The sequence below is a fragment of the Sinohyriopsis cumingii genome, chromosome 3, assembly GCF_028554795.1.
Source record: "Sinohyriopsis cumingii isolate HCF-2022 chromosome 3, ASM2855479v2, whole genome shotgun sequence".
NCBI lineage: Eukaryota > Metazoa > Mollusca > Bivalvia > Unionida > Unionidae > Sinohyriopsis > Sinohyriopsis cumingii.
The window spans coordinates 122,042,924-122,064,275 of record NC_142963.1 but is presented as its reverse complement, the minus strand read 5'-3'; the positions used below and the strand labels follow the sequence as shown (position 1 = coordinate 122,064,275).

At 40.4% G+C, this 21,352-nt stretch overlaps 1 protein-coding gene across 2 annotated transcripts in view; it reads right to left on the bottom strand.

Moving 5' to 3' along the window:
* LOC149803744 (synaptotagmin-15-like) overlaps positions 1-21,352 on the bottom strand; it is a 319,482-nt gene that overhangs the window by 186,542 nt on the left and 111,588 nt on the right. The window lies entirely within an intron of this gene.

The following is a 21,352-nucleotide window of genomic DNA, read 5'->3' as shown; positions in this document are numbered from 1 at the left end:
CGTTAATAACTAATTTCAGCCATGTACTATTTGCTGATAAGACAAGCCAACTGCAAATTGCACAGGCTCGTATCTGCCGTCGCATAATGCGCCGGTATATTTGGGTTTGTGCAGTTTGTTAGGAACCATCAGTAGAACAAACATCTCAGCGACTGATCTGCAGGCGTATTATGCTGTGTCAGATCAGGATCTTTGTTGTTTATATTTACATTCGACTAATAAGCGAGTACCCAAGGTACATAACTAGTTACCAGGATCTGTTACAATTATATTTTTGCCTCTACAAAGACATTTTCTTTTGTAAGACTTATTTTACACGAGAGCTGGACAGATACTTACAATACAAACAAGCAATTTTTAAAACAATATTATAATTCAAAACAATCTAGTGCAAACGTTCTCTTTTCGCAGCTTGTAACACCGTGTATAATCATATCTTGAGATTCATTTAGATACATTGACTAGCGTGAATTTCATTTGTAAGCATGTTTTAACTGGTTGGTTTGAACATACACATAGTCATCAGAACAAAAGTAACCATATATTTTGTGTGCATCCAAGCTATTTTTTCTGTTTAAATATCATTTAACTGAACATTTGTTAATCTGTCTTTTTCCATGCAATATATTATCATTTGTGCTTCTTAAGTACAACCAGGAGTAATGGTGTTCAGTATAAACATTGCTTACACTGATATTACTAATATAAATGTTGTTATGTTATTCATCGCAGAAATATGTGTACACCTGTAATGAAAACATGCATGGTAATGCTTCCACAATAATTTTTTGTTTCCTATACATTTCAGGGCCAGTTTCTCTTTCTTTCTTACACAGAATCAACCCCTCTGTTATGGACGTTCTTGATGAATCAAGTATTACATTTGCTAATGTCCTATTAGACGCAACATCAATATATCTCTCTCGTGACATAATAATTAAAGTCAATTCCATTTCTTACTTATCTAATACATACTTAATCAATAGATTAGAGGTAACTTTGTCGTCCTACTGGAGGTAAATGTTCTCCAGTTCATAATCTTGTTTTTCACCTTTTATCACTTCTAGTAGTTTTTTCTGGTGTAATCGAAAATATCAAATCCAGGAAACAACCCAAGGATATACGTGGCAATGGCGTCTTAGCATCTGAAAATCGAGCGGTAATTTGAATATTTCTGCGCATATAATAAACTGAACAGATTCTGAACCAGTATTTTGCACATTAGTTGCTCGTGATCTTTAACTCTCTCAGCTTTTCATTCATTGTTCTATTTTAGTTGTTCTCACAGACATTGGTACCTGTGTCTGTATAGGTCACGAAAATGTTATATCATTCGACCTGACAGTATCATGACAATAGTAAGAAAAGTTTATGGAATTGATTTTTCAACATGAATCAGTATTCATTTAAGATTGCTGAGAACTAAAAGATTTGTATCTCCTTTAATCTTCATATAGAATGATAGGAAACATCTACCTGATACAATTAAAACATTTTCCCATAACCGCGATATCACAATTTGTAAATATTATTAAGATATTAAAGCACATGGGAAAGTGTGTTATACAATGATGATATGAAGATTAGTTTATAACACTGGAGTTTTTGTTCTTTCTGAAAAGAATTAATTTAGATTATTTAAGTATTTGGTAACCAAAACATTGGTTACATATTTTTTTCCACTTATATAATCAAGTTTTTTTTCTTCTGCTTTCTCTGAGATCATTATTTATTTTTCCATTTTCTCAAGAGATTTTCCATGGGCTTCTTTCTTTGCTTTAGATTAATCAGGATCAATATCTAAAATTAAAAATTACTTCCCGTGCAAATTTAAGCATTCGATGATATTAAATTTGTATACTATCCTCATGCACTGCACCAAATGTAATTGCAATTAATTCAACTGAAAAACATAAAATGCTGTTTTCTTCTAAATAATACATTTCTGATCATTTTTATATGATATTTGCTCACTTCGTGTGGGAGAGTAAGTTTATATTTACTCACTTCGTGTGGGAGAGTAAGTTAGGTATTGGTTGCTTCACACGACGCATTGCTGGGATAATGTGAGGTATTGGATGGTAGATATCTGGGTGTCTGTTACTACACACGTTGTGTTGGATAGTAAGTATGGGGTATTGGTTACTTTAAAGGGCATGCTGATGATATAATGTGGAGTGTTAGATTGTATATGATTGGTGCTGGTCACTAAACACGTCGCGTTGGATAGTCGATGACTGGGTATTGGTCACTACAAATACACACGGCCAGTTAAATAGCAAATTTGGGGTGTGGGATAGTAGATAACTAGGTTAAGGATAGTTTATCAAGAAATGTTTAATAATGGATAGCTATTTTACATTACAGTTTCGGTCTAAACCTAGGGCGTAGCGTTAAGACTGCAATTTATTAAAAATGTTCCAGGCACAAATGGGAAGTCTCATGTTAGTTTTTTCATTATATTTCTGTAGAGCTCCAGACCGCTCTCAGTGTAAATCTACGGTGTAATGGTAATTCTTGTAGAGCCCTGTAAATGTTTCAATTATTTAAGTCAATAACTTCTAACAATGTAGCAATATAACCCCATTTGTGCTAAAATACTTCTGACAATGTAACAATATATCCTCAATGTTAAATTTTCCTAGAGCCCTAGTCCACCTCGAATGTAATGCGCAACAAGATATCATCTATTAGAGGTACGCGACATTACAGAAAATCCACTTTACCGTGGTTAAGTTTGTTCTGGTGGTATGTACCGCTGTGTTTTTTTCTCATGGTACCGGTACGTCGGTAGTGTCCGTCAGTAAGGAATGTACGGAAATCTCCGAGTAATCATGTAACGAATTTAATGATATTAATAGCACGTTTTCAGTTTTCATTACAAAATAATTCTAAAAATAGTCTCGAACGTGCTAGTTAGCCAATGGCCTGCAGTGTGATGATGTGCTAGCAGTCGTTTCATGATTCATAATAACATAATCCAAAATATCCTTGTCTGGATTCACTATTCACCAAACTGATGTTCTACTCCAAGAATATTATTGAGCACTTTGTAATTCCAGTGAATAATTATTTGACAACATAAATCCAACCAAATCAAAACCTGAATTCAACAATAAGATTTGTTTTGCTTTAAGACGTCAAGGCAAGAATGAGTAATTTTTCAAGTAAACAACATTAGATAAGAAACAAAGACACAATGATACAGCCAGGATGTAGGCCAGTATCCTATATCAAATATTTAACGTTGTCAACAAGTTTAGGAATTTCTAATTGGTAAACAATGTCCTAGACTCAAATTCAAGTACAGATGTTTACCTCCGTATATGATGATCTCAGTATTTAATTTATACTCTTAGGGAATTATTAGCTATGTATTAATTGTTTACAAACTAAATGTCTCTGGTCAGGTACAACAAGAAAATGACCTGAACAAGGTCAAGTACAAATTGCAGATGTATATAACATATAATCATTAAGAAAAGCAATTAAGAAAATACAAACTAAATATACATACTATACCTATGTTTCGAAAATCTGATGAACAAAACAACGTGACTAGCTTTTGTTCAAAATAATTATACGTTGCTAAAATATCGCATGTATGGTAGAAACATTCAAATGAAACTATGTTTTAATATCTTTTTATATACTGTAGCATTTATGTGATTAACAGGGTGCGGCCTTATGCAACCAAATCCAAATACACGTACAGATGAAAAGTGAATGTAATAGCTCCATTTATCGTCAATTCCCAATTAATTCGGTACACTGATTCTTTTGAAAGCGCTTGAATCAGTATAAATGCTTTAAATGATCGTAAGTAACGATAAATAGGAATCATTTCAAACTAGCTATAAAACTGAAACATATATGCAATGTTGGTGGGTCAATAAATGTTGTACCTTTTTATCACATTAGTTCTATCCTAGAACCTTATGACACATCAACTCTAACAAGATATCAAGCCCACGAAGTTTGAATAACATACCGCAAGCAGTGTAGGAGGACACGAAAATACTTCCGAGATGATAGTTTCTCAATAAAGTTTCCAAATATTTAATTTCGGGGATGGGGGAGGGGACGGCAAGGCCGGGTGACACTATCCACGACCGTGGCTGAGATGTTAGGATAGAAATAGACCCAGAACCCTTTCACCATGAATGTCATTTGCGTAGTGCTCTCAAGCGATGATGTTTTATATTGACAGTAGTATAGTGGGATACCCTACGGACAATGGAAATCTCAGTCAAAAACCCCTTGGGAATGTTTACGGACAAGATTATTCAGACCCCTGGGAACGTTAACGGACAATGGGAAGTTAACATGGGGAATATTGGGACTGTATACGGACAAGGGAAAGTGGGGTTGTTGTATAGGGTAGCGGGTGGCGGGTAAGTTCAGCTAGTTCAGCGAGTAGCGGGTGGCGTGTAAGTTCAGCTAGTTCATAAACTATAACAATAAAACAGCACTTGGCGGGGTAGGACATAGAACATCTTTATAGACAGAGACATAGATAAAGGACGCATACATAGATCGATCAACATCAATCTATCACGCAGACAACTGTACAAACGACTAAAAGGATTTTAGGCAAGAAAGCAAATCTTTCGAGACATATGCGTGGCCCTGAAAAGGGCCTTTGGGTTTTTAGTTAACATCATTCCGTTAACATAGTGGGCATTGCATAGGTCTTCTTCTCTTCTTCAAACTTCTTCTGACTTCTGCTCCGTAGATGAGGACTTTCTTCAGACACCCTTGTCTCTCCACATAAATTCTTCTTTTCCAAACGGTGATCGGAATGATTGTCCATGATGAATTCACATACATTGGTAAGTCCGTACGAAACAACATCGACGATACGAGAGTAGATGTTTCAACGTTAGTCCACATCTTGTGACGCGAACAGGTGAAGGGAATGAAATAAACTGCGGTTATTTATAGTGGAAGAGCGGATCGAAACGGACCTATTCTTTTCACCAATCCTAACACGCGTTACAAAATTCAGTCACAGTATGGAGTCTGTCTTCCAATCCGAAGAGAGCTACATGTGATGTCACATTCTCTATATAGATGCGTTAGCGTCTGTGCGCAGTGAATAAATGCGTCAGAGTTTTCAAACATGACGGAAACTAAAAAGACGATGAATTGGTGTGTACCGGCCGTGGAGACGAGAAGTGATGGTATGGCAGCGGCTACCAAAGTCGACACAGACCTACTTCCTTAAGAGACAGATTTTAATGTCGATTTTGTCTCTTCTTCGCAATAATTTCTTCCTGTACAAGTACCTTCGCCGCCTTCTCCTTCCTTACCAAATGTCGAGGATTTTAAACAGAGACAGAAAGAAGAATTGGAACATTTTTATAGCAGCAGAATGAAGAAGAACAAGCTTTTCTCCTTCAACAGCAACAGCGAGAAGAAGAGGCAAGAAGGAAATGACAGGAACATCAGCCCTCAAGCGACGCACTTTGTGAAACGTCAATATCCAATCAAAGCCCTACGCTGGCTACACACAAGGAAGACAAATGGATCCGACATGAATGCAACGGGGGAGGCGAAAAGACCGTCGGAATATATTCGGTGGGTGGCTGGGACTTAGAAAACCCCAAAATCGTGTATGTGTTTCACGGATACTTATTTCACGGATGTCCCCTTTCTACCGTCAACGTGACACTAAAATCAGTTTTTACAACGGACCATGGAAGACTTGTACAAGGCCACTTGTCAGCGGTGCTTGAAGTTAGAACAGCAACGATACCAAGTATTGGAAATGTATGAACACGACTACGATCACCGTTTGAAAACCGATCCCGAGTTTAAATGCATCGTAGAAAGTTACAAGTTGGTGGACCCTCTTAACCAGCCGGACAGTTTGTACGGAGGATGGACAAATGTTTGCTGTACCAAGCCAACGAGGAAAAAAAAAGAAATCAGATACTTGGACGTCTGTTCACTGTATCCTTACTTGTGCAAATATTGTTACTTTCCCGCAGGACATCCGCAATTGCAGACGGTACACGTCGACCTGGACAACATTCGACAATACGAAAGCTTGATCAAGTGCAAAGTCTTGCTTCCCGTGGACTTGTGCCATCCCATTTTACCTCACCATTGCAAAGGACAACTGATGTTTCTCTTGTGCCGTCCTTGTGCTGAAACGTACTATCAAGACCAGCCTTGTCAGCAGACCCAGGAAAAACGTGCCTTGACGGGAACGTGGATCAGCGTGGAATTGTTTAAAGCTCTGGACCTTAGATACCAACTGATAAAAGTGTACGAAATTTACCACTTTACCAAGACAGTACAGTACCACAAGGGCTACGAGATTCAGAAAGACATTTTCGCCGACTACGTGGGTGCCTTTTTGAAAATGAAACAAGAAGCCAGCGGCTATCATTCCTGGCAACACACTCCCGAAGACCAAAGAAAATTGGAAGAGGAATACTGGGTGCAGGAAGGCATCACTTTAGACCACAACGAGAAAAACGGAGGAAGGTGATCGTTTGCCAAAGTGATGTAGACTTGTTTGTGGGGCAAAATGACACTACGACCGTGTTTACCAAAGACGGAGTGCTTGATAGAACCTTCCCTCTCCTTCCAGATGATACACGAAAAAACCAAATACATGAAACACGTGGACGTCATTCGTGAGGACTTGATCCTGGTCAATAACGAATACGAACTGGACTTTGTAGAAGCCGAAGAATTTGGAAATGTCATCATTGCAGCTTACGTGACAGCCCATGCTCGCTTAAAATTCTACTGTTTTAGAACTGTTAGGAGATCGTGTGCTGTATTTTGACATGGATAATTGTATCTACATCGATCGCCTAGGTCACTGTTACCCTAAAATTGAACGAGACCGTTTAGGAGCTTGGACGGAGGAGCACCCCGACGACAATATTCTAAGTTTTGCTAGTGGCGGTCCCAAAAATTACGGTTACGAATACCTGAACAAACAAGGAGAAGTGCACGCCGAGTATAAAGTGAAATGATTGACTCTCAAGCATTGCACTAGTCGAGTGGCGAACTTTGGCGTACTGAAAGAAGCTTTTCAGTCTGGACAGGATGGAAGCTTTAAAGTAAACACCTACGAACCGCACAAGAGTGTGCAATTACCCACACTACCATCATCGAAATTAACCTGTAAAAGACGAATATTCGTTCCCTGTGCATTTGCCTTAATAATGTGACTTTGAAGGTCGATTCCAAACGTTCTAAGGAAAATGGCTTAAATATGTGGGAGGACGTACCCCCGAAGAATTAGCCAGAGCCGGATTTTTATACTTGGGCAAAAGGGACAAGGTTAAGTGCTTCAGTTGCGGTGTGTCACTTCACCAATGGAAGGAGAAAGATTCGGCTTACCTGGAACATGCTCGATGGTCTCCGCATTGACATTACCTACATTCAAGTGACATACCAAGTCGTTTAAGAAACCAGCATGGCTAGGAGTCAAAGGTTAGACAACACCGAGACAAACATTTAAACCCCATTTGAAAATTAATATTCAAGGATTACCAAACGAACTGCAAGAGAAGATCTACAATAATGTTTGGCAGGGACTTGCAAGAGCGAAATTCCAATTGGTGACTGTGGAACTTTTGTGTCGAGAAATTAACAAGAGAAAGCATAAAAAATGTTAACAAACTCGTCAGATTTCTCTGGATCAGAACTTCTTTCATCCGATTATTCCGCTTTAGACCGTTTACATTAGACGATTTAATTGACATTCTTGACGGTTACCCTAAATGGCAGTGGTCAGAAATTACTATGTCCATTACTTTCGATCTAGGAGAAGATTTTAAATAAAATAAGGACAATTAGAAGTGACCCCCTAAAGTTGGTATAAATACTGACTGACATGATCTTGGATACTTTACAAGAGAACAATCATGGATAGCCTATGGAGTTGAGAGAACGCATTACCGAGAGCTGGTCAAAATACAAGTGAAACGCAAAGAACAATTTTATCCGTTACGTCACCGATGTTTAAAACACTGGTACCTGAATGCTGTAAGAGGACTGTTCCAGTGGTCAGACATTGTTAAACTGGACGTGGGCTAGACGGATTGGTATTGTTGTGACTCATCATATTTACTACAAGGTAGATATACTGCAACGAACCCCAGGGAAAGAGTTAGAGGATTACAAAAATCTTTTACACACCGTAATCTTAGTTCAAAGAAATCACTGGAGTACGATAATCTCTATGAAGAAAGAACACTTATTACCTCTTACTAGAAGAGGTATTAAAATGAACTACCATGCCATGACCTTTATCAGTGGTGATACAGCAGATTCCGTGGAAGGAAATCAATAAGAGTATTCAAACGGTGGAGGATTACCAACACATTTTACGAGGACTGTGTCCCATGAATTGGGGTCGACATGCGGTGAGTGTCTTAGTGACCTGTTTTCTGAGATTTCGTTTACCAGTCGATTCCTTGTGGACTCTTTATTACCACCAAAGAAAATATGAAAGTGGTTCCTTTAAATGTCCACGAGAGATTGATTTTGTTAAAAGCTTGCGTTTTCATCTGGACTCTTCTCAGCTTCTACGGGAAGAAAGATTCGTCAACTTTTAGGTACTGAAGTTGTGTACGACAATGTGTGTGTAGATTGTGACTTACACCCTCACTGGACAGATGTACATGCCAAAGAGTTGTGATCCTCAATTCAAACGTCCAGTGCAAAAAATTAACTTTTAAACCTGTGTTAGTGACAGTGCCAGAAGAAGAACTTGACACCGAGGGCAACCACTCCCATTAGAAGAGGAATGTCAAGGACATTCCCGAAGAACCATTTCGGGAGGACACCAGTGTGACTATACCCAATGCAGAAACTTTAAGAACATTACACACTATCCCTAGGACACCGTTCGTACCAAAAACATGTTGTACAGTAACTGGTTTATATTCCACTTTTATCGTTTTAACGTGTATTTTATCGCTGTACTTAATCATTTAGCTTTTATATTTATTTGTCTTTCGTGTTTTTCCATTAAAAAAAAATAAACGTGTCCTGAAACAAAAACTATAAAAACTCTTGTGATGTCTGTCCTCGTGTCACAAGTGACATTCTCTGCACTATGGCTACCTCTACTGTCTCTATTTCCTCTTCCTCCACTTTCAAAGTCATCGACGAACACTTAGATCTTGCCAGTTGGGAGGCTTTGTATCTTCGCCATCTCTTTAACATGTTAATTGCTGGATCGAGCGGTTCAGCAAAACCGAATTTGTCAAACGTTTGATCGAGCATAAACATCATTCGATCGATCATCCACCTCAACGGATCGCGTGGTATTGCAAAGAGTGGCAATCGGCGTACAGTTTCTGGCGAGAAAGTCAAAGCGATTCCATCGTGTTTGTGGAAGGCATTCCTGGCGAAGACAACGGGATCGTGTCAAACCCCAGTCAAACTCATCTGGTCATTTTCGACGACATGTTAGGAGAAGACGAGGAAAAAAATTAGCTGTGGTTTACGCGCAGAGGGCATCATCGTAATGCCAATTTAATTTACATTAGCCAAACTGTTTCAACAAAGTAAGGCCCATCGCATGATCAGTCTCAACGCTCATTACGTGATCTAACTTAAAAGCCCTAGAGATAAATCGCAAGTGCAAGTCTTAGTCAAACAGTTAGGCACACCTTGGCTGACTCATGCATACTACGCTGCCACTCAAACCCCACACGCCTATTTACTCGTGGATTTATAACCTACGACCCCCGATTATTTGCGATTTCGTACCCATCTGTTTCACCTCTGGTGCCAAGATGGAGGGCGTGTCGTGTACACGTTCCCGTCGTCGACTTAAAACAAACAACAACAACAACAAAATCTATACAAAAAAACTCGGACACTTTGGGTATGTCACATACGGTGTCAACACGACGTCCCTTCAGTCTCATTTTGCCGTCTAATTGATTCGTGCCTTGTACGGCATCAATCGCGAAAAGAGTACACAAATACGTGCTCGTGTCTTAAACCTAGTCTCAAAGAAGTCTTACTTTGGTTTACGGCGATAGCGCGTCAATTGCTGCAAGACGTCATTCACATTCCTTATCAAACCAAACGCATTTTTGACAGAAACAAAGTAGCCTTGACGCAACTGGCTGATCCACGCATCGACACTCAAACCAAATAGCAAATCATTTTAAAACCTGGTGGTAGCGTTTCTCTAGGCGGTGTCATTATTCGCTCCCTCTTAAAAGGGGACCCCAAGGTCTCCAAAGTCCCCCCTAAGATAAAAGCCACCCTCAAAAAAGCCAAACGAACCCAAAAGAAGAAAAAGATCAGCAGTGTCAAGACCAGATCTCAGCCCCAGGAAAAGAAAAGCCCACAGAAAAAGAAAAAGAAAAGTCTCCAGAAAAAGAAAAGCACACAGAAAACAGCTTTTACGCGCAAGAGAGAAACTTCGGCCAGGACACAACCGTACATTCGCAAACAACGACCTACAGCGACGGTGACCGCGTGTCCAGTAGTCTCAGGTTCTTCTACTTCACCGTTGTTCGTGATGACTGCCAAACCCATTTGATACCCGCTCTTATTCATTTGATGAAACAATTGAAACCTGCGTCTCCAAAAACTTCTCCTCCAGCGGTGACACATTCCTCTTTAGCTACAGTAGTAGCTGCTCACAAAGTACCTGCCCCCAAAATCAAAGTCCAAGAGAGATCGGGTATGTTACAGAGTTTACTGGATTTATCCAAGCAAGAACTGTCTTGATTTAGTCCGTTGCGAACCCCTCCACGACGTGTGATGGCTGTCATCAAGCTGATACGACGTAAAGACAAGCAGTGGCGAGGCATTCCAGTATAAAAAGACCTGCGATACAGGATGGAGATTAGTGTTTTTGTGCTCATCAACGCCAAAAAATCACACCCTCACCATTGTTGTTCTCCTGTCCAAAAAGTAAAATGACATAGACAGTCTCGTGATCCGAAAAAACGCATAGCCAAGCATCGACGTCAGCCCAAGAAAAGACACAGTCGTCCAAAGAAAAAAGGAGCAACCAAAGAAGAAGATTCTTTGGCGATTTCGGAAAACACATCGTCACGTTTTTGACGAAGTTTCAGTCAAAAAAGTTAAGGGGCGTGTACTAAGTCATCGAAGTCAGTGTAATTTTGGTGTGTGTCCCGGAACCAACAAAAAAGATGTCACGCCCAACCAGAAGACATTCCTCTTCTACCCCTAAAGGAAAGAAAAGGAAAAGACTTCCTCCTTGTTTAGACAAACATTGGGACTTGTTGTCCGTCCTGTCCAAAGCCTCTCGGCTCATGTGAAAATAACACTAGATAAAAGGCTTAGCCAAATGAAAATACCTGTTCATCAAAACACAAAGATGTTGGTGCAACGTGGAAGAATTTTACCTCTATTAGGACTTCATACCAAAGCAATGTTAGGACTTACGTTGGGACTCCTGCAAGGTGTTTTACCCACCGTAGCTCCAATATAAAAGGGACATCGGGAGTACAAAGATCTCAGACGTAACCATTGAAATCGAATGGAAGGACAAAGACTGGCTTTAGTGCCTTACAAACGATGAATCGAATTTCATCATTAGCAAGAACAACGGACCCCTTATTTACCTCTTAATCCTCATTTGACCGAGATGTCCTAGTTTCAACACGAATTGCAGTCTTTGATGGATCGCAACGATTTGTCCTAAGCAGAAAAATCGCAAAGGTAAGGTCAACTGTTGAAACAACTGCAGCTCTTTCACCAGAAAGCTGTAGACAAAACAGCTCAGCCGACTCTGAAAGATTTTAAGAACCTGATGAAATGTCCACCGCGCCCACCCCCAGGTACCAAGACAGAAAAAAGAGAAGACCTTAAAACTCCACGAGAAAAAGTACAGAAGTTAACAACACCACCAGAGAAAGTAGGCAAGTTAACAACACCACTTATATCCAAAACTGGATGGATTAAAAAGTTGATGGCCACCCTTTGTTACAAAGAGGAGATAATTAAGGTGAAGACAGAAGTGAAACAAAAACCGATTACCCCTTGTCAGACACCCTCCTCTTCCTGGACACATATTGCTCGCCGGACACGCAAAGCATTACAAGCCAAGAAAATACCACACGAAAAAAAGAGTAGCATCAGTGAAGAGTGGGTGACCCATTAATGAAAAATGGAGGTGTTATCCAGCATTTACTACGATTCATCCCATCCTGCGGTATACGGAGGAGATCAGAAATTGTATCACGCTGCCAAAACCCGTCTGAAAAGTCTCCGTTTACGTCAAGTGCAACGACGGTTACAAGAACAGTCCACGTACACTTTACACAAACCCATTTGACGTAAATTTTCCAGAAGTCGCACCCATGTGGAGGGCATCGATCATCAATGACATACGATTTAGACGATGTCTCTCATTTGGCCACCTACAATCGTGGCTACAAATATTTGTTTTTTGTCATCGACAGTTTTTCCAAATTAGCCATTGTTGTGCCATTGACTTCCAAATCGAGCAGTGAGTTAGTGCGAGCCCTCGAATTGGTGTTGAAACAAAGTGGTCATCACCCTCTTCGATAGCAAATCGACAAAGACACAGAATTTCTGAACCCAGCTTTCCAAAAAGAATTAAAGAAACGTGACATTCATTTTTTCACCACCAAGAATTCCGAAACCAAATCCAGCATCGTGAAACGTTTTCAACCGGCCTTGAAAGAATACATGAGGAAATATTTTACGCATCAACACACTGACAAGTACATCGACGTCTTACCGCATTTGGTTCAAGCGTACAACCAATCTTACCATCGAAGCCTCGGACCTGCCCCCCTAAGAAGTGACTCCAGACAACGAAGTGACCTTTTCGAGCGACTGTTTGGTACGTGCCTGACGGTGGATATCCCCAAGAAAAGTGGAGTTTTGGCAGGAGGATATTGGGTGCACATTAGCAAAACCAAACGCACTTTCGACAAAGGATACTTAACCCAATGAACCACCGAATTGTTTCATGTCACTGGATGAATGCCTGGCCGTCATCCTGCGGTCTATAAATTGGAAGAAATAAATGGGGAAGTGTTAAAAGAAACTTTCTTTTTTGTTTGAGTTACAACGCGTGACCACAAAAGAAGACGAGGTGTACGACATCGAAAGCATTCTCGAACTAAGAACCCGAAAAGTGGGAAAATGACGTGCCAATGAAGTCAAAGTGCTTTGAAAAGGATATCTTCCTAGTTTTCGTTCTTGGATCGACGCTTCGCAAGTCATCGACTATAAAAAGAAGTGACCATCATGTCCGTCCACACAGTCTCAGCTACTGCTACCAACGTGACTGCTCCTTCACCAAGTTCATCTCTGCAAGATCTACAAAAACAACCCTTGTGGGTGTGGTGTGGAGAACGTGTACCTAAAACGCAAATCCTCTTTTTCTGCCAAATCTTTCTGGCATATGTCATTGCCAATTTGAGTTTGCAAGGAGACAAACAATTGTGGACAATTTTACTGAGCAGTTGCATCGTATACCTTCTTCCCAATTCGTCCCTGAAATACTCATCGAACGCGAACAATGGGAGTCTTGCGTCCAACGTCAGTCACAAGTCCAACAATCACCACAACAGCAATCCTATTTCAGACACTACTCTGACTTCAAATGACTCCTCGGACAGAAGCAGAACTCTGGAGTTATGAACAACAACCAATTTTATTTGACGTTACCCAATGACAGTTCCATGGATGTGTTTCCCAACAATACTTTGTGATGTTACACAGCTAAATTACCTCAGGCCATCCATCTGGATCACGAAGCACATTGGGTAGTGGCTTTGGTGGAAATGATTTACCCTACACAAGTCAAAAACATCACCGAAACTCAGAACACTTTCTAGGTCGAAATCCTGAACGTCCAATTGTAAGAAGACATGAACAAAATCCGGTGTCAGGTGACACATAGTTAGCAAGCAATTCATCATTCAGCATCTACGCGTTGAACATTTAGGCAGGCTAATATTTTAGCGGTGAACATTTGGTGGACACAATTGCTGACATGTTCGAGGCAGAGTTTGGCAAATCCTTAAGCAGAGCCCCAAAAAGTGTTAAGACTGAGTACCATAAAGTCGTTCGTCGCCTACTGATGCCATTTCAGGATATCGACACGTTGTCCAACAGGTTTAATGGTAGTTTGTTTTAAATTTTGGGTGGACATCGGCAGATGGTAGCAAAGAATCTGAGCAAAAAGATCAACAGTAACATGGATTTTTACAAGGCTTTTGGATCCCCTGTACAATTGAACCAAGGACTCAATTTGATCTTTGTGTATTCCGATGTGGTGGAGTACAACGTAGTGGGACACACCTCCGTATCGTTACTACATGTCATTCCTTTCAAAGTGGATTTTACCACGAGCAAGTACTAGGAAGGTGGAAACAACTTTCATGTTCACCGCGAATTTTTACTTCATCATTATTTCCCCGTCAGTACGTCGTATTTTGACACTGACAACATTGCTATAAAAAGAGATCTGGGACCCAATATTCCATTCTCCAAAGGGAAAATCACAGTGAATACCATTTTCGAAAACTAGTCTCTAACGAACTGTAAGTCATGTATCCAGTGTATCGAGGCGTCGCAGACAGCGAGGACATGGTTTAGCAGATATGTTGAAATCGGCCTTTCGTTCGGTGGCCCCGGTATTGAAACCGATGATGACACGAGGATTGCACGCTTTGAAAGCTTCCTTATTGAAGCAAGGCAAAGAATTTCTTCAAAATGTCATCATCGACAAACAAAACCCACAGAAAGCTTTCTTGAGAGCAGGCGAACATGCCTTGCTTCAAAAGGGCAAAGACATTTTGGGTCGACGAGAAACTCCTATAAATGCCCCGGATGCTGCCGAGTGAGGAATTCCCGCTTCCCTGACGCCACAGCAAGAAGAAGGCAGAAAGAGACGACGAAGACACCCTTCTAGAGGACTTCATACCCCTAGAGCTAGAAAGACTATGAAAAGAATAAATGCTCGAGACTTAGACGTTTTTGAATATTAAAAAACACACACAGAGAAAAAATGATACACCAAGAGTCTAGCGCCTGTTCCAAGTCGGAACTGGATATGTTTGCCATGTTACCCACCATGATACGATGAAAGAATCCCAATGGGTCTAATTTCATCCCGTCTCCTCTGTCAAGGACTCAGGATCAGCTCCCATCGAGTTTGAAATCAATAGATCTATCTGAATAGCAGTTATTTGTACTTGAAAGTGAAAGTGATCGACATACTGACGGACAGTCGCGACATAAAGGACGAAAGTAAAGTAGCCCCCGTCAAAAATTTCATGCATTCCTTGTTCAGTGGAGTGGATTTGTACTTGAATAATAAACTGGTCAGTAGCAGAATGGACACTTACCCTTACCAAGCGTACCTGGAAAATCTCCTGACATACGAAAAAGAAGACAAGAACACTCATCTGGATGTTTGCGTGGTATGGAAACCTGACACAGCAGACAAATGTAACGATACCGATTTGATTACAGATAAAGAACCCAACCACAATGTGGGATTCAACTGTCGACGAAACTAAATCAAAGGACTCAACAAAAATTTAGAACTGATGGATCATTTGCATTTAGACATGTTGTTGCAAGAGATGTATTTGCTGAACGGAGTGTATGTCCGCCTGATACTGATTCGTAGCAGTGCCACTTTCCATTTGATAGTTGTTGTTGTTGTAGGGTTTAACGAAATTTTTAAGCACACGATAGGCTATACATGGTGGCTAGTATTAACGGTGGAGGAAGAACCCGGGAAAACCACCGACACACGAAAAGCTACTGGCAAGCTTTCTCACAAACCGACATTGGCCGAATCCGAGTCTCGAACCCACGCAGATAGAGGTGAGATTGAAGTGATCCGTAACGGAGAGTGCTTTTGACCACTCGGCCAGTCGGGGCCCCTCCATTTGATAACTGAGTCTGCCTATTACGAAACAGTCATTCAAGAAGCCAGACCCTAGGTACGACGTGTAAAGTGTTACCGAAAGTGGGAAACGACATCAGTCACATTTTGAGCAGAACGACCGCCAAGTATCCGAAACCACGCATGGAAGTGAAAACTTTCACCATTCCCGCTGGACGTCTATCGATGATCGAAGATGATTTGTTCTAAGGACAGTTACCCAAACGTTTGATTTTTGGTATCGTCAAAAATACAGCTTTCAATGGAACCTTCAAGGAGAATCCATTTTAGTTGCAGCACTACAATGCGTCCAAGATCGAAGTCAGTCGCTATGGCTAGACACTGTGTACCAGGCCTTTCGAACCTAACTTTAGTAACGAGAAGAAGAATTACTTGAGATCGTACCTGTCCCTGTACGAAGCCACGAGACAGTTAGGAACCAACACCAGTCACGGCAGTACGTACAATGATAGTGCAGAAGGTTACACTTTGTGGGCCTTTGATTTCACTCCAGACCAAGTTAGCGATGAGGGACATTTCCACCCTATAAAATCCTGTCAGATTCGTGTGGAACTTCAGCTTGCAAAGCCAATATCCGTAAACAACACGGTGAACATCATCCTGTATGCCGAATTCGACAATACCATATAAATCAACATTTTGAGAGAAATCATTCTAGATTATTAGAAAATATGGATGCCCGTAATCCTTCTTTGAATAGTGGAGAATCTAGAGAAATGGAATGGGATGAAACCGTGGAAATGGTCGTGATGGACAGAACAAGAACAACATTTAGTCTTCTGTTTTGCCAAACACCTGACAGAAAAAAATAATACGGAATTGATTAAGAAAGATTGCTATGGATGTCACGACGTTGTCAGCCTTGTCAAAAATAGTTTGTTATTTGAAGAAAAAAAACTGTTTGAAAAAATGTTTTATTGTTAATTGTTGGTTGTTAGTTATTTGAATAAAAATGTTTTTTTTTTTAAAAATGTCTTTCGTTTGTTTTTAATTTTTATCATGATACATGTTCTTTGACTTCCCTCTATCCCTCACCCTCAAATCAAACTATCATAGCGTTCCGACTCTAAACACTGTATGGATGTTTTCTATCGCGTCCGCGCTTGAACACTATAAAGCGAGGTAATCTTTATTCTCACCAAGTGGCACATGCACAAGTGTGCGCACGCCACTATAATTAAATTCAACAACATTCTCACCATCCACTGTTGACACATCATCCTATGAAGATGCCTTCTAATTTAGCTAAACTAAACGAAGCCTACAAGAGTCGTGATTCCTCAGCTGGAAAACTGGTAGGAATAGTTGCGAGAGCAACCATGTCAACAACAATATCATCCCCGGGTCTGACATAGGAGAAGACAGAGGGAAGTCTTCAGGGTCCCGCAAAAGGAAGCTCGGGATGATGAGGACACTGAAGCTGTCTTTGCACTCCCAGCAGCTACAGTCAATTGGGAGCAAGATTTGAGTAGGAGATGAGTGGGGGGGGGGGGGGGGCTAGGCCTGGAAGGTGTCATCAATGACAGGTGCTTTTGAAGTTCACAAAACAGCAGCCATTTTCAGGGCTAACCAAATCTCTAGAAAAGAGACTATTCAAGTTGCCAATTGGTGAGAATGTGTAGTAGTGTGTTTATAAACACTCACTCCTTTCCTGGTGTGTGTGTGTGTTTGTATGAGCTCGCGTACGTTTGTGTGTATAATATATATTGGGGTATTTTATAGTATATTTTTGGGTTTGTATGAGTTCGCGTACGTTTGTGTGGATATTAGATATTTTGGTTTTTTCTCCTTCCTGTGTGTGGATAGTAGATAATATGTGCAATGAGTGTAATGTATGTTTTCCTTCACGTCCATGCTTGACAAATATAAAGTCAAGCGTCCGTCATTCGCGCAATTCTACGGAGTACTCAAAGAAGACGGCTTGTAATACAATTGATAAAATGAAGACGTTACAATAAGTGGTGGACAATTTGGGGATGATAGAAGTGATGCTGGTAAAACAAGATGAGGATCATTATTCTTACAGTCCCCATATAATCAAGATGGAATTAATCAGTTTGAGAAAGTCGAAGGAAAAACTGGGAAGTGATGAAACAAAAAAAAAGGGAAGAAGGAGGATGAAGAGGATAGAAGAATGAGAGCATGGAATGAAAAGGTAGAAAAAGAAGAAAATGAGAAGATGAAGAAACAGAAGGAGAAGGAGAAACATGAGGAGGAAAATAATGAGAAGAAGAGGACAAAAAGTGTGGGACAGAAAATAAGAACATGGTGGAAGAATAGAAGAAATTAGAAGAAAAAAGAAGAAATCCAAAGGTCCTTTTCAGGGCCACTCATATGTCTCGAAAATATTTGCTTTCTTGCCTAAATAAGTTTTTAATTGGTTGTATAGTTGTTTGTGTGAAAGACTGATGTTCATCAATTTATGTATGCATGTTGTATGTGTTATATATGTCTTGGTCTCTGTCTATAAAGAAGTTCTACGTCCCGCCCCGCCAAGCACTGTTTTATTGGTACAGTTTATGAACTAGCTGGACTTACCCGCTACCCGCTGAACTAGATGAACTTACCCGCCACCCGCTACTCGCTGAACTTACCCGCCACCCGCATCCCGCTACCCTCTAAACTTGCTGAACTTATCCGTTACCTGCTACCCTATACAACAACCCCACCTTTCCTTGTCCGTATACAGTCCAAATATTCCCCATGTTAAATTCCCATTGTCCGTAAACGTTCCCAAGGGGTTTTTGAGTGAGATTTCCATTGCCCGTAGATATCCCACTATAGTACTGTTGACATCATAACCCTGTGGAAAGCAGGTCTAGGGGTTAAAGGCATAAGAATTTTATAACTGAGTAAGAGGGAATATTTCTACCGGCTATTTATTTAAAATGAAGTCTTATCGTCCCATTAGTACATGTTCTGAGATGTACTAAAAGCTAGTGAAAAACAATGCAGACTAAACATCCATGAATAATTTTGGTCAAAAAGACAGTCCTTCCTTATACGTTGATATGGTAGTATTGTTGGATCCTAAAATTATAAAATGCAAACATCAGCAAATAAAGACGACTATTCTGTGTATGCAAAACACATATGCCCTTTGTTTTCATGGTTTGATCTAAAACTGATTTAGAGTTATTGACAAATACCAGTCACTGGTCAGTTGTATGTGTAAACGTTTTCATATCCAGTAATACTAAATGTTATCTTAGGTCGGGGAACTTAAAATTCCCAGTTATGACCCACGGTCTAAGTCCCTTTCAGTAGGAATAGATGATGTTTTTAGTTACATATCTCAATAGGTAATATATTATGCTTAAGTAACCATGTTCCTAGCGATAGGGAAAGACCCCATGGCATGATCCCAAGGGTCCCAGTTCGACATATGTTGACATTTGAGTCACTGATCACGCGAGCCAATTCTATGACCAAGGGGTCCGAATCTGACACGTGTTGACATTTTGGTAATGGGTCACAAATACCGATTCCAAGACCAAGGGGTCACAGTCTTACGCGTGTTGACACTTGGGTCACACCATTGCCAACTGTAAGACACATGAGTATGTGTTAGCCTTTATTGGCGTTTCATCACAACAATGGCAAATGGTCCAAGACAAAAACTCAGTATTTATTTAAAACTGATGCAAATTTATCCATGCCACTCCCTCACTCCATAGCCGCACAACCAGGGAAAAGGAAATATTCCAAAAGTGTTGTCACAATCTATATTCATATGACTTTCACTGACCAAAGTTTCTGGTGCCTATCTTCAATCATTAACAGTGGCATACTACGGGGAAATGGCACTCGGAGCGACGATGATGGCTCCGCCAACGATTTTCCTGCAATTTAATTTTTGTCAGTTGTTTTTGACACGCAAGACCTCTGGTGCCTGGTGCACCCCCCACGCCTCCTACATCCGTTATCATATTCAAATCTTACTGTTGTATTTATAATGCTGCCCAAAATTTAAAGGAAAAGAGGAAAATCTTAAGTCAACAAATGTAGCTTAATTGTCCCCTTGTAATTTATTAAGTCTCTGTTCACCTGGCCGAAGCAGGTGCAACATATCAACCGCAGGACGGATCCGGCCCGCAACTGGGTTTTATCCGCTTGTTTACGCAATAGTGTGGCTTTACAAATCGCTTATCCGACTCGCGCCCTGGAGGAAGTTGTACATGCCTGACCTAGCCAAATTACTGCATGAAAATGAAAACATTTGCTAATTTGCTAAGGTATATATCTGACAGGCTGACAGGCCACCAGACTAGTCAGCTTACGCAAACACTCCTATTCTCAAGATTAACACAAATACATCAACTGGGCTGATTTTCACTTCAGTCGCATGGGCGACATGATCTCAAATATGCTGGAAAACGTGTATACCGCTTTAACATTTAAGTGCTTTTTTACCTTTAAAACGTGTGCGAGTTGATAAAATATAAAGTACGTAACTGTAGTTCATATTAATAGAGATTTTTGTGATTCTTGGCCATTAAAGTTTCTCCTAATATGAACTGTCTTAGAACATAACAATTTTTCATTGGCTGGTTATAAGGTTGTTACTGATAATTTCGCGCTCTCTTTAAATTCATTGCACATGCATTTTCTTCCAACGTTTGCCCCATTGTCTTTACTATTGATGGCATGGTATGCTACGTGGATTTGTCTGGTTTATTCGACCTCAACGATGTATATTTTCTCAGCAGTGGTTTTGATTTACAAAGCGTACCAAGTTTTAGACAGGTTATAAATATTTCAGCTCAAAAGTTAGACTATGAGGATGATGGACAAAAACAAAGTGGAGCAGGAGAAAGGACACCCACCCACCCCGCACACCTATTTAATCTTACATTCTTAATATGTTCTGTTACAGCTGTTCCGTTCGTATTTCCTTATCATGCACACAGATTGTAACTACTTATGTACTTTCTTTTACGTCCGTGCGTATATATTTTTAGACGCAGCGAATCGAACTTTTACAAATCTTAAATCGTTGAATTTCATTCATACAGTAAAGCTAACAATATTTATAAAGCGTATAAATGGGTGCAAAGCCGCATTCGTGTTTTCTACTGAGTCGGGGGTGGGGGGCCGAGTGGCCGAATGGTCTAAAGCGCTCTCCGTTACGGATCACTGCCATCTTACCTTTGTTTGCGTGCGTTCGAGTCTCGGATTCGGCTAATGTGGGTATGTGAGAAAGCTTTCCAGTAGCTTCTCGTGGGTCGGTGGTTCTTTCCGGGGTTTTCTCGGGTTCTTCCTCCACCATTAATACTGGCCGCCATGTATAGCTTATCGTGTGCTGAAAGATGGCGTTAAACCCCACAACAACAACAACAACAACAACATCTACTGAGTCGGGGAAAAAAACTCTTTTGATATTGCTTATGAAGTCGTTTCGGCCTGTCTGCTTCGATGTATCCCTATGTC